The sequence below is a fragment of the Pinus tabuliformis genome, chromosome 3_1, assembly GCF_031772625.1.
Source record: "Pinus tabuliformis cultivar Carrire ecotype Pingquan chromosome 3_1, CPIR1, whole genome shotgun sequence".
Taxonomy (NCBI): Eukaryota; Viridiplantae; Streptophyta; class Pinopsida; order Pinales; family Pinaceae; genus Pinus; species Pinus tabuliformis.
The window spans coordinates 586,735,182-586,749,961 of NC_142301.1; positions in this window are offsets into that span (position 1 = coordinate 586,735,182).

Here is a 14,780-nt window from a genome sequence, read left to right on the forward strand (position 1 = left end):
CTGGTGTGTTTGTTAGTTTAGACAGTGTGCTTAGCTTAGAAAGTGTGTTTTCGTCGTTATTCTGGCTTATCTTGGTTTTACTTTTGATGATGCAGATGTTGATGCCTCTTCAAACATACATTGGTTTCGCTGATGGTGCTTGTCGTAGTACACGGAATATCTCTTTCGCAGCTTGGGTTATCTATTCGCCCTCTGAAGAGTTAGTTTCTATGCATGGGGTGAGCCTCGGTTAAACAACAAACAACACTGCAGAATACAGTGCAGTGATTGAGTTATTGTCTGAATCTATTTTGTTTGGGATTCGGAGTTTGATAGTGAGGTTAGATTCTGAACTCATTGTATTACAGCTTAATAGAGTGTATGCCATTATAAATCCAGTGTTATTAAGGTTATTTTTTAGAGTGCGTCTCTTGGAACGTGAGTTTGATTACATTGAATATCAACATATTCCAAGGTCTTTAAATACATTAGCAGATGCAATTGCTTCTCAAATGTTAAATAGACATTTGCAATAAACATACATGTAAATTTAAAATCATTCCATAAACATGATTTACAAGATAAGCCGGTAATAATGATATATATAGATAGGAGTGTGTCAAAAAATTACATCGTCTTCGATCATAGGTTGAAAAACACCTTATGATCGGCAAAAATGATAAGTACAAAAAACCAAAATGTCACATGTGTCTACAAAAACGACCATCTAAATCACTGGTGATGATCTCTATATGACACCACTGCACGAGCCACCCTACACAAGAACCTCCTAAAAGGTCCTGGGACTCCGACTACAAAGCGCTGAAGCCTGATAGGAATATCATCTATAGTAGTCTCCGGTATGTCTGCTGTAAGACGCTCTAGGTCATGCTCCAACTCAGCTAAAGTCTCTGTGGCCTCGTCCTGTGGGGCCGGTGCCGCTGCAACTGGTAGTCTCCTCTCGAAAGGCCGGAGATTGGCTGGTCGACGTGGGCCTACATCTGCATTTTGAAAATTGTCACTGTCAGTTTTGAGACGATATAAAAACAAAAAAAAATAGATAGTTTGAAAACTTGTAGAAAATGAAGTTACCTGTATCATCCCACTGTTCTCCTGGAGGAAGAATCATGTCCGGATCTCCACGAAAATCAACTCCGGCATAAGGAAAATCCTGTATCGAAAAGACCTGGTCCTCTAACCAGTGAAAGTACTCCGGAGTAAATCGAACAACCTCCATTCCCTCATCAGGATGACGGGCCATTACCGCAACCCATCGCATCAACTTAGGCTCTCGAGGAAGCCCAACACCAACAGTGAGCTGTTGTGGGATCAGCATCGGAACCCTCTCTAGGGCAAAACTGACAACTAAAGGCCCATAACCAAAAGTCTTCAGCTGCCCATTTTTTACTCTAGTTAGTTGGCCTTTTACATTGGCCAACACAGCATCACACCAGTTAAAAATGGTTCCTTGATAGCAATCAATCGCCATCCGCATTTGGGACCCAGTGGCAATGTGCAAAGCGGCAGCCCCGCAAAGTCTGGTAACTGTAAAGGCAATTACCATAAGTTCAGGACGGGATATAGTCTTGATCTCTATCCCCTTCTCCTGGTTCTGAGTGTTACACCACTCTAGTCAGAGACTAGCAATGGACTGGCCACCCGGCCTAGTCCCGAACAGAGTCAAGTGTTCGCCCCTCTTGGGCAAACCAGTGAGAAAGTAAATATCCGAGGGCTCTATCTCGAGCTGGTGCCCTCCAATATAAAAGCATTGGTCCTGAACATTCCACCTTTCTACCAGCCATTCCAGAAATCTCACTTGGGCCCTCATGCCAGGTATGGCCCAGTATTTATAAAGGCCGCATGCCTTCAAAGCATCAATTGACGGTTGATGATTAATGGCGGCCAAATCAACATCTTCGTGCTCTCTCTCGCGCCAATCAAGCATGGTGGGCAATCTACACACCAAAAAACATCTGTTAGATTCAATAAAATCAAAAAAATTTGGTCCTTTTTGAAGAGATTGGGGTTTGAAAATTCATTTTGCGGGGTACGCACCCCGCCTTTAGGAACAGAGCGTGGGTACGCAGGTTCCCTTAAGGCAAGGTGCGTACGCCCGACATTTTCCCAACTGAGAAAATGTCGGGGTACGCAGGTCACCAGTGGAGCACCTGCGTACCCCGAAAGGCGGACCTTGAAACCCCAAAGCCTCCAAAAAATGAAATTAGGGCCTAAAAATGAATTCCAAACGGATGAAAATGAAGAGGAGGATGTTGTAGAATACCTGAAAGAGACGGCGTTCGGTTTCGACGGTCGGATTCTCCGCAATGTCCACGGGAAGTTTCTTGCCAAAAGCCCTTTTGCTCTCCTCAACAGTAAAATGGTAAAAATGAATTGGTAAAAGCCCTTTTTATAGGTTTTTTGGGTAAATAAATGGTAAATTTGTTTATCTTTCACCATGAAAAGGTATTTTTCAAAGTATTTTTATCTATCGTAAACAGGTATGAGTAATGTGTTGGTTTTTGTGCAGGATAAAGGATTTTCAGGGAAAATTGTCATTTTTTACAAACAAAAACATCAGAGTCATCTTTTAAGCCCTTTTCTGACTCCTAAAACATGAAAAGATTACCGAGCGTTTCTTTTACACTCGTTAAAACGGAATTAAAAGACGGTCCTCTTATAGCCCTTTTCTGACCGTAAAAACATGAAAAGATTGCTGGACTTTTGTCATTTCAAATTCGATATTGGAAATAAAACGACGTGTCCTTGATCGCTTTTTACTTTTCAGGTCAAAGACACTAATCATGAAAGTACTCCTTGGTCGTAAAAGATCAAGTGGTTCTCTCAAGTATTATTTTATACTTTTTCGGGCTTGGGAGACACAAGCTTACGAAAAAGGTCAACCCCGGAGTCTTCTTAAGTTTTTCAGACTCTCTAAAATTGAAAAACGCCGAGTTTCTCCTATACTGGACTCGTTAAAATTTCACAGTAAAGGACCTGTTCGATTACAAACAGGAACGGACCACTCCTTCTTAGGGTTCGAATCTAAACTAAGTTGGACTCATCCAAAGGATGAGCTTATAATCAAGCAAATGTTATCCTCCTCAAGCTTGTTAAAAAATAAAGAGGTACTTGCCAGAAATGGTGGGGGAAAAGAGAGAAAAATGAGCCTATTTTTTATTCTTTGTCTCAGAGAAACCTTATCACCGCTCTTGAACACGACACTTTTCATTCACCTGGGTTGGGAAATCCTTTGCCTCACAGTTGATCAAACCACATTGAAAGTCTTCAGCCGGGTATTAACTTTGGGTCAAATGTCACCAAGCCATCTGTTGTGTCGTTATGTGTTCAAGATGTCACTGCAAATAAACCATTCATCTACAAAATACCTGTCATCCATCTTGACCGTCCCTGAGTCATTCCTTACAGCTACATTTCTTCAACTTGATTTATGATTTCGTGTTGTGGGCTTGCCTATGACGGATCGCTTTCTATCGACATCAGCACATTATCTAGAAAGATGATCTAGAAATCGTCAGTACCTTGAAATCCGCATGCATCAATGGCAGATTTCTCGCCTTTGACGACAGTTTACATCATTGACTTTCGATCGAAGGATTCCGTGACATGTTCGACATCAACACATTCATTCACATCTCATGGATTGTACTGGGTACTTTGAGAACCATTGACATCACTGGTGGTCTCTCTCACACTTGTTAACAGTTTACATCATTGACTGGTAATCAAGTGGTTTCTACCATGCTCGACATCAACTCATTTATTCGCATGGATAGAATCGTACTATTTCGGGAAGTAGAAATGAAGACCCTGGATCTAGTTTCCACCATCCAGGCTGCGAGGAGTTTTGTATTCATTATATAGTAGACTAATTATAAACAGATGGCTGCATCCATACTGTGTCTACATGAGTCTATGATTATGATGTACTGCGAAATCATTCCTGTATCAGAGCAGTAGTTAGTTTGTTAGTTAAAGTTTTTGATCTGAGTATGGGAATGCCTACCTCAGTGATGATATGATCTCATACATGTATTTTGTGTTGAATACTTGTAGGTTCCGACTGGGCTCTCCACAAGATAATCCTTGAAATGATAAAGTACTTCACCCTTCCTAGATGATATGAAACCCTAATCTACTACAGGCTTCGCACTTTAGGGGGCAATCTGTTACACTAAAATTTGTCACCATGACTATTTGCAGTCAGTATGGCTCTGTCAATAGTCATACTTTCCTCCTTGGCAAGTCTCATACCTCTGCTTCTCATGTCAAACTCCAAGAAAGAGAGAAAGTCCTCAAAATCAATATAACTCTGGTTACGCAGTTTCTCTTAGCCTTACCTGCGTGTACGCACCCCTAGTTCATAAAACCTGCGTACTTGTATGCTCTGTCTGTAAAGGGGTGGGTGCGTACTCCTGTAAAGGTCAAAAGGCACAAGTTTCACTTCAAAACAGTTACTTGTGGTCAATTCTAGAGCATTCTAGAAGATGGTTTGACATGGATTGAGCGCCTCCAGATGGTTCATGCATCCCAATGAAAGAGGAACTTATCCCATGAAGAGGGGAGCTATCCCATTGAAAGAGGGGCTTATCCCATTCATGGTGGACCTGATTAACTTCCTCCAAAGCACTATAAATACAGGCATTGGGTCAGAGGGAGGAGAGGTTGAAAGCTGAACATTCCTAAGGGTAGATGCTGTTGAAATTAGGACTCCCTTATAGAGCTTCAGAGGAGAGATTCCAATCCTTTCCTAGCTTCATTTGGAAGTGGGTGAGCTGATCAAAGTAAAGGAGAACTCTTGCTGGACCCTGGGAGGGACCTGCACAACACCAAGGCACTGGTTGTAATGGTTTCTTTTGTTTCCAATTAATACAATTAAGCTCATTTTTCTCAACAAGTTGTTCTATATAATTTGTTTCATATACTCCTTGGTCTTTATGATGAATATGTTTTATTATGTGAGTTATTCAGGTGCTATGTAATCGTTTTCTTGTTAGTGAATGCAGGCTTCAAGGAGAAGGAGCTCATCTGGATCAGAGAGGCTGGACTACAACAAACAAGCGTTGGACTAAAGGTAAGCCTTAAACACCTGGTTGCTTTTATTTTAAATGCATATTTAGGGAAAGATAGTGCTTGATTGTTTTGTTTGTCACTAGAAAGCCTTACCTTCTAGGGAGGTCGGTTTTGTCCGCAAAATTGACTCTTTCCCCATGACAGAAATTATGAAACCCTTTCATTTTCCTAATTTTATGACGTTAGGTCCCTATACTACTAGTGTAGCCCCTTATTGTTATTAGTGAAACCCCCTTATTATATTGTTGTACCCATGTTGACCCCATGTTGTTATTATTGTGCCCCATAGAAGCCCACTATTGTTATTGTTGTGCCCCTACAATATTCTTGTTATGCAAGCTCTAATTATATTGGGACCACTTAGAATCCTATATATAGAAATGAGGTATTTTCATTTGTATTATCCAAGAATAGTTCATTTGTGTAATGTAAAGGAGGTCGCCCCCTTAAAGAGGATGATTTGGAAGGCGTTGATCTATGTTTTCTTCTATTTTGTTAGCTAGTTGCATAACATTTGGTATGAGAGCTTTGGATTCTAGGGTTTTGCTGCTCCAAAACAAGTCATCATGGAATTTTCTCTATAACCTCTTCTCTACGAATTTTTAGACGCTAAAAAAAAACGCATTTGAGCTGAAATAGGTATGAACCTCGGGTCCGAATTTTAGATCTTGTCTCACTATATTTTCGAAGATATGATATGAGGAAGTTAGGGTTTTTCCAAGCTCTGAAATTCCATCACAAACAAGCCATCGTGGAATTTTCGCTAAAAATATTTTTCTATGATGGTTCAGACTCGAAAATTAAAAACCATTTGAGCTGAAATCATGATGAAGCTCAGGTCTGAATTTTAGATCTTTTCGCACTATAATTTCGGAGATATGATCCAAGGAAGTTAGAGTTTTTGTAGGCTCCCGAATTACATCTCAAACATGTGACCTTGGGAAAATTGTCATAACGTTCTCTTTGAGTATCTGATTGAAATTTCATAAGAAGTTACATAAAGATAACGAAATTTAGTTTTCTTGGTATCATTTTCAGGTATGAAGGTTGAAACAATGACACTTGGTACTTTGTACAATTTCGCTCTACTCAAAAAGTGTATAATCAGTTCATCTTGGGAGATTGGGCATAACGCTTTCTTGGAGAATCCAAATCAAACTAGTGACATTGGAAAGAGGAATTAGAGGGCTACCACAGTTCATAATACCTTGGAGATCCAAAATTTCATAGATACATCAGATCCAATATTGAGCTCCTACAAAGTGAAAAAAGGTGTGTAGTTTTTTTTTAATTTTTGCATAAGTTTGGTTTGAAAAATTAGTTTGAAGGAATTCAAAGGGCATAGTGAAGCATAATTATCATTAATTGATGCCCCGAAGAAAGAAAATGGAAACACCTAGTAAGAAACCTGAAATCGCTAGCATGACTCATGAAGAAGTGGAAGAAACGCAACATGATATATCAAAATTACGAGACCAAGTGCAACAAATTTCACTCTCACAAAAAGTAATAGAAGATAAGATGGATGGTTTAAAGAAATATGTGGAAGATGATATGGATGGTATGAAAGACAACATTGAAGATTGGAAGAAATACATGGAAGTTTGGAAGGAACGTTTCGCAAAGTTACTATAAGAAAGGCTTCCTGATGGTGAAAAGGTAGTAGAGCAAACACATAATGAGAACAAAAGAAATGTTAATCATGATTCGAAGGATGACAACATTGAATATTTGAAGAAAGACGTGGAGGGTTTGAAGGAAGGTTTGAAAAAATTGCTACAAGAGAGGCCTCCTAATGGCAAAAAGGTAGTAGAGAAAACTCCTGATGAGAACAAAAGAAATTTTAATCATGATTTCATAGACTCTAACACTGGAATAAACACCCACCACATTCCAAAGATCGATATGAGGAAGTTTGATGACAAGGTGTTCAAAATAATACTGAGAGGGGGGGGGGGAGGTGAATTAGTATTATTAAGTCAAATTCTTTTTCAATTTATACAAAGATTTGTATATGCTACTTTAGTTAATGAAAATAGCGTGTATACGCAACTCTGACTAATTAAACTCGCGTATAACTTCTAGACTTATAATTTATTCTTCAGATGTTGATCATTAATCTGTGTGTCAGAACCATATAACAGTAAGAAGGAACAGAAAAGTAGAGCAGACAGTCACACAAAAGAACACAAGATATAAGGTGGAAACCCAATGTGGGTGAAAACCACCTGCTGCAATATGTCTCTATCTTCTTTCAATTAGAAACTTCTTTTTACAATGATTTTGTACTAGTGCAGTCTTATACCAACATGTAGGCTTCAACCTGCAGAAGGCTACAACCTTCTCTCATTCTCCAGCTTCTCCTGGAAGGGAGCTACAACCCCCTTAGCTCTTGTACTAGCTAAGGTACTAGTACATAGGTGCTGACCTACAGAAGGCTTCAACCTTCTCTTTTCTTCTAGGGACCATGTTTCATAAATTTTTAGACTGGATCCATGAATATCAATCAAACATCAAGTAGATCTGTAACGACCAATCTCCTTTGTACAAATAATGAATCAATCAATAACTTCTCAGAATGCTGTGATCAAAAAACAGTACTAGTAACCAGACACCAATTCTGAACCCAGACCACTGCAGCAATAAACAGAAGCAGCTAAAACATATTTCAAGAGACGTACACTACTTCACCAATAGAAACCTACGTACATACGCAGCTTATTCCAATCCAAACAGAGTATACGCAGTCTTCACTTGCTTAACCTGCGTGTATACGCGCCTCCGCTGTGTCGAACCTGCGTATAGATTTATAAAAGATAATTTATCCTTTTACTTAATCAGACATCAATCATACCCATATTATCATATTTATAGATCTAATCATGCGCCAAATATAATAGATCAAAATCACGCAATGATACTACTATTCAAGCCTTGAGATCTCGACTCATCAACAGATCTTAACCATCGTGTAATTCTCAGGTTCCTCCTTGATTCAGATCTAGCTGTAACTCACCAACCAATCACTAGTATTCCAGATCTTGCTCCTCTCAAGATATTCAACACATAAGTCAATGCCCTTGCCAAATGATCTCCTTCCCTTTTTATAGTCTTAGGCCTTACTCAAACCATGGTCCAAAACCATTGAGAACTAATACTAGGGACCCAATACTTGGGTTCAACACTTTAAATGCAATACCAAGGACCAAAACCATAGGTTCAAATATGTCGGACTAAATACCATGGACCAACCATAAGTTTTCCCACATGTACGCACTTTTCTTTGCATGAAAGTGCATGCATACGTATACGCGCCTTCTGATCGGTACACCCGCGTGTATACGCGACTTTGTTACGAGGAACCTGCGTATACCTTATTTTCTTTCATTCTCAGAGCCTGAACTGTGATCTACCATTTGAGTGAATTGCCATCAAGGAAAACACTTATGTCATAAAGTCAAACCTGTTCCAAACCTGTGCCATAATGCTAACAATCTCCCCCTTTGGACTTGATGGAAACCCAAAGTAACTCAAAGTCATTCTCCCCCTTTGACATCAAGGGCAAAGGGTTATGCTCCTCCTGAGTCCATGCTGAAATTTCTGCTCTGCTATGCTAACCAAGCTCCCCCTGACTTGTAGGCAAGGTCTGCAAGATGATCTATAAAAGAAACATGACTTTATAATGACCTTACTATCACCAAAGACTCATACATACATCCATCTCCAAACCAAATGGGAATATACCAGTATTGACTCATCCACCCAACCAAGTGGGGATACATGATAAAATAAGAACATCACATCATTCATCCCAGGCATAGTGGGGAAACCAAAATAGGCCGTTACATGACCTTGATAAAAGCAATATAAGACATAGAGACAAAATATCTACAACAAGACTCTTACAATTATCAACAACAAACATCAGCAGTATTTGTCAATCATTATTCAGACCAGCACCCATATTCTCCTTCTGCACCTATTCCACTTGAAATCAAACCAACTGTGAATTTGAACCAAGATCTTCTAAGAGAATTCCAACAATGCATTATTACAAGAATATATGCTCCCCCTGAACCTGTGCCAGATGGTCTCTGTCAGACCCATATCAGACTCTTTTCATCCTGAGCCTAGCCCCACTGATTTTCTTCAAACCAACATATACACGACTGTACCTTAATAAACCGACGTATGTACGCGGATCCTCCTCATTCAACTCACGTACCACCACTTTTCTCTGAAACAGACAAGATTCAACAGCAGGATGATGCATCAACTACCCCCAGCTTCTGTCTGAGGTATTCAAATGTCTCCCTGGGCAGTGATTTGGTGAGAATATCAGCAACTTGTTCCTTAGAGGGAACATACTCTAATTTGACATTTTTTTCAAGCACTTGTTCCCGAAAAAAATGATACTTGATCGGTATGTGCTTAGTCCTTCAATGCATGACAAGATTCTTTGAAATGTTGATTGCACTTGTATTATCACAAAAAATCGAGATAGGTGGATTACAAGTGATTTGAAGGTCTTGTAATGTTTGCATCATCCAAAGGAGTTGTGTGTAGCAAAATGCAACAGCTACATATTCTGCTTCAGCTGTAGATAATGCAATAGAACTTTGTTTCTTGCTGAACCAAGATACTAATCTAGGACCCATGAAGAATGCACCACCACTAGTGATTTTTCTGTCATCCACGCTTCCTGTCCAATCCACATTTGTATATGCATGAAGTGTGAGATCTGTACCTATAGGATACCATAAGCCATAGTTTTGAGTTCCCTGAAGATACTTGAAAATTCTCTTAACTGCCTGAAGATGAGTTTCCTTTGGATTTGCCTGAAACCTTCCAACTATTCCCACTGCATGCATAATGTCTGGTCGGGTACCTGTTAGATAGATCAGACTACCAATCATGGATCTATAGGTTGGTTGATGTACTTCTGTCGATTCATCATTTGCACTAAGGCTGCATCCTATCACCATAGGGGTACATACTGGTTTCGAATTCTCCATCCCATATGTCTTCAAGATCTGCTTGAGATACTTGGTTTGTGATAGAAAAATGTCATCTTTGTTTTGTTGGACTTGTAAACCAATAAAATATGTGAGCTCACCAAGCATGGACATTTCAAACTCTTTCTGCATCACCAAGGCAAAATTTTGACTCATGTCTTCTTCATTGCTACCAAAGATGATATCATCAACATACACAACAAGTATTAGCAACTTATCATTGTCAATTTTTATATATAGATTGCTATCAGTTGATCCTGTTATAAAACCTTGTTGATGGAGGTACTTATCCAACCGTAAATACCAATCCCTTAGAGCCTGTTTAAGACCATAGAGAGCCTTTTTGAGTCTGCATACAAGTTTTGGATCATTTCCAAGAATAAACCCATCTGGTTGTTCAATATATACTTCTTCATCCAAGTCTCCATTTAGGAAGGCAGACTTCACGTCCATTTGAAATACTTTGAACTTCTGAAAGCTAGAAAGAGCAAGGAACATTTGTATGGCCTCAAGTCTAGCAACTGGTGCAAAAGTTTCTTCAAAGTCTATCCCTTCTTGTTGAGCATATCCTTTGCAAACAAGTCTGGCCTTGTTTCTAATCACATCTCCATTTTCATTTAGCTTATTTTTGAATATCCATTTTGTTCCTATGGCATTCCTATCTTTTGGTCTAGGAACCAACTCCCAAGTGTTATTCTTTTCAATTTGCTCAAGTTCTTCCTCCATGGCCTTTACCCAGCATTCATCTTTGCATGCCTCTCTTACATTTTGTGGTTCAATGGAGGAGACCAATACTAGATAGCTTGAAGCTTCTGAAATGGTTCTTCTTGTTTGCACACCTGCCTGTTTCTGCCCCAAAATTTTAGATTTTGAATGATTCTTCTGAACGTACTTGGATGGAGCCTTTTATTCTATCCTTATCTGTTCTTCTGGTGCTTCATGGGTTTCTTCTTCATCATGAATCTAATTTGATGTTGATGGATAGTCCTCATCATCTTCGAAATCTTCAGATTTTACCTGCCTAGGAGTGTTTCCTTCTTCATCAACCACTACATCAATACTTTCAACAATTTTTCCAAGTATTTTATTGTAACACTTGTGTGCTTTGCTGTGGGGAGAGTAACCAAGGAGAATGCCTTCATTTGCTCTAGGTTCAAACTTGCCAAGATTTTCATTAGTCTTCTTGATGTAGCATTTGCTTCCAAAACTTTTGAACTATTTTACTGTGGGAGTCTTACCATACCAAATTTCATGAGGAGTCTGAGTGTTGTTTACCCGGATATTTGTCTTGTTGAGAATAGTAACTGCAGCAAATGCGGCTTCACCCTAGAAGGTTGTTGGAGTTCCAGACTCATCAAGCATAGCACGAGCCATTTGTTGAACCGTTCTGTTCATCCTTTCCACTACTCCATTTTTCTGAGGAGTCCTAGCAGTAGAGAATTCCCTTCTTATTCCATGTTCTTCACAAAAATCAAAAAATTCATCTGAGGTAAATTCTCCTCGTCGATTAGACCTGAGGCATTTGATTCTGCTATCTAATTTGTTCTCCATCAAGGCTTTGAATGATTTGAATTTTTCGAAAGCTTCATCTTTATGTTTCATAAGTCCTATCCAACACATCCTGGAAAAGTCGTCAATGAACAATATAAAATATTCTTCTCCTCGAGGTGACCTTTTTCTAGATGGACCACATACATCAGTATGGACAAGTTCAAGTAGCCTACTAGCTGATCCTTCCTTCTTAGGGAAATTAGTTCTGGTTTGATTACCAAATTGACATGATTTGCATATTGTATTGTCTGGAATTTTGATGTCAGGTAGATCACGAACCGCCTGATATTTGCATGATTTCCTTATCTGTGAGAAGCTTAGATTCCCCAATCTTCTGTTCCATAGCCAATGTTCATCATTCTTTCTTAGATAGCATTGTTATTGTCCTCCCTTGAGTATATATAAATTATTTGGATTTCTTATGCCTTTGATCACTATTTCTCCTGTATCAAGCTCACAAACAATGCATCCATTTGATCGAAATATTACTTCATTTCCTTGATCACACATTTGACTGACACTTAATAAATTATGCTTTAAGCCATCAACATACATAACATTTCCAGCCTTGACCTTTTCTTTCAAAAGGACTGAACCTTTACCTTTTATGAGTGCAGGGGTGTCATTTCCAAATGAGACCTTCTTTTCCTTTTCTAAGGCACTATATGACTGAAGTTTATCTTTATCACCTGTCATATGTTTTGAGCATCCACTACCAATGTACCACTTATTTTCCTGTCCTTCTGCATATAAGGATATCCCACATCTTTCTAATTGCGATTCTTTCTTTTTCCATGTTTTGGGACTCAATGAAACTTTCTCCTTCTGAGTTGTTTGGCGAAACCTGCTCCTGCATTCAGAATATTCATGACCGAAGTTGTTACAAATATAACATTCTACTTCATTCTCAAGAGAAGAAAAGTTATTGTAGGTCCTTTTCATGATCCCAGTCATACTCCTTTGTTTTTGAGCTTCTCTAGTCATGATTGTCTTGTAGGCAACACATTGAGCTGCTTTGTGACCAAAGTTATGACAAGAGAAACATTGGCCATTGAAGAAGCTCCTGCGATTATCAAATCTACCAACCAAATGATTGTAGTTTCTATTGACATCCATTCTTGAGGCAAATTGAGAATGATTTACTTGAGGTTGGTTGTAGCTTTTGTTCATCCTTGAAGTAGATTGCCCCTGATTTACCTAGTAGTCTTTGTTCATTCTTGAGGTAAATTGTCCCTTACTTACGTGGTGATTTGCATTATGCTTTTTCTGAGGATTGTCAACCTGTTCACTTCTCCTTGCTGCATCAAGATAGCTTTTGGAGGTGGATGGCTTTTGTGCTTGCTTCTGTGCTTGAGATGCTTCTTCAGTATATCCAAGACCTGTCTTAATTAGAGGAGAACGATGCACTGTGATAATCTCATCTAAGGTTTTAGATCCTTTAGCAAATTTAAGATTAAGAGCTTTTGTTTTCTCAATATCTTCTCTAAGTCCCACAATTTCACATTCTAATGTTTCATTGTGTTTTTCTCTTTCAACAAGTTGGAATGTCAGAGTATCTATAATCATATTCTTTTCTTCTAAACAAATTTTGAGTTTAGAAATTTCTTCATAGAGACCTTCTTCATCTATAGCATCCAAGAAATCATCATCTTCAAAAGCCATCAAAAGTCTATAATCATTACATTGTTCATCTTCATCACTAATTGAATATCCATCACTGTCTCCATGTGTATAATAGCTCTTCTTACTTACATGTTTTCTGTTCCATCTAACTGGTTCCTTGCCTTTGTCAAGTTTGTCTTTATGAGGACATTTGGCAACATAATGACCGACTCTCCCACAAGCAAAGCACTTGAAAGGCAGCTTACCTCGGAATCTTCCAGTTTCCCGTTGAAGATTCTTGACAAAATTATATTCTTCCTCTTCTTCTGACATATGTTCTGACTCATTGTAATCTCCTTTTCCTGAGGCTTTGAATGCAGCTTATCTCCTGTCTGATGGTCCACCTTTTCTCATTTCGTAAGTAGTTAGGATTCCGTGCAGCTGTGACATGGTAAGGCTCTGTAGATTCTGCTTTTCTTCTATGGCAGAAACTTTTGAATCATACTTAGGAGACAAAGATCTTAGGACCTTTTCAACCAAAACAACTTCTTTTATTTCTTCACCCAAGTTTTTCATACAATTAACAATCTCATCTATACGAAGGAAATAGTTAGCCACGCTGTCATCATTGTACATTCTGAGATTTTCATACTGAATTCTGAGAGTTTGAAGTTTTTCTCATTTTATGTGATCATATCCTTCATAGCTCAGAACGATCTTGTCCCATATTTCTTTTGCGGTTTTTAGCTGCATAACCTTGACAAATTTTGATTGAGATAGACTCCCTAATAGGGTATTGACAGCCTTTTCATTTGTTTCATACTGCTTTTTACCAGCCGTATCTGTAGGAGTTGTTGAAGGAACTGTGTATCCTGTTTCCACAATATCCCAAACTTTTGTACCAAGAGATTGAAGATAGGCAGTGATTCTTACCTTCCAATAGATGAAGTTGCTCCCATCAAAAATTGGTGGCTTGATTGATGCTTCCTTTCGGTAGTTGCTCATGATGATAGATCTTCCTTCAAGCAATCAAGCTTCTCCTGAAGGACCTGCTCTGAAACCAATTGTTGAAAATAATACTGAGAGGGGGGGTGAATCAGTATTATTAAGTCAAATTCTTTTTCAATTTATACAAAGATTTGTATACGCTACTTCAGTTAATGAAAACGACGTGTATACGCAACTCTGACTAATTAAACTCATGTATAACTTCCAGACTTATATTTTATTCTTCAGATGTTGATCATTAATTTGTGTGTTAGAACCATATAACAGTAAGCAGGAACAGAAAAGTAGAGCAGACAATCACACAAAAGAACACAGGATATAAGGTGGAAACCCAATGTGGGTGAAAATCACCTGCTGCAATATGTCTCTATCTTCTTTCAATTAGAAACTTCTTTTTACAATGGTTCTGTACTGGTGCAGTCTTATACCAGCACGCAGGCTTAAACCTGCAGAAGACTACAACCTTCTCTCGTTCTCCAGCTTCTCCTGGAAGGGAGCTACAACCCCCTTAGCTCTTGTACTAGCTGAGGTACT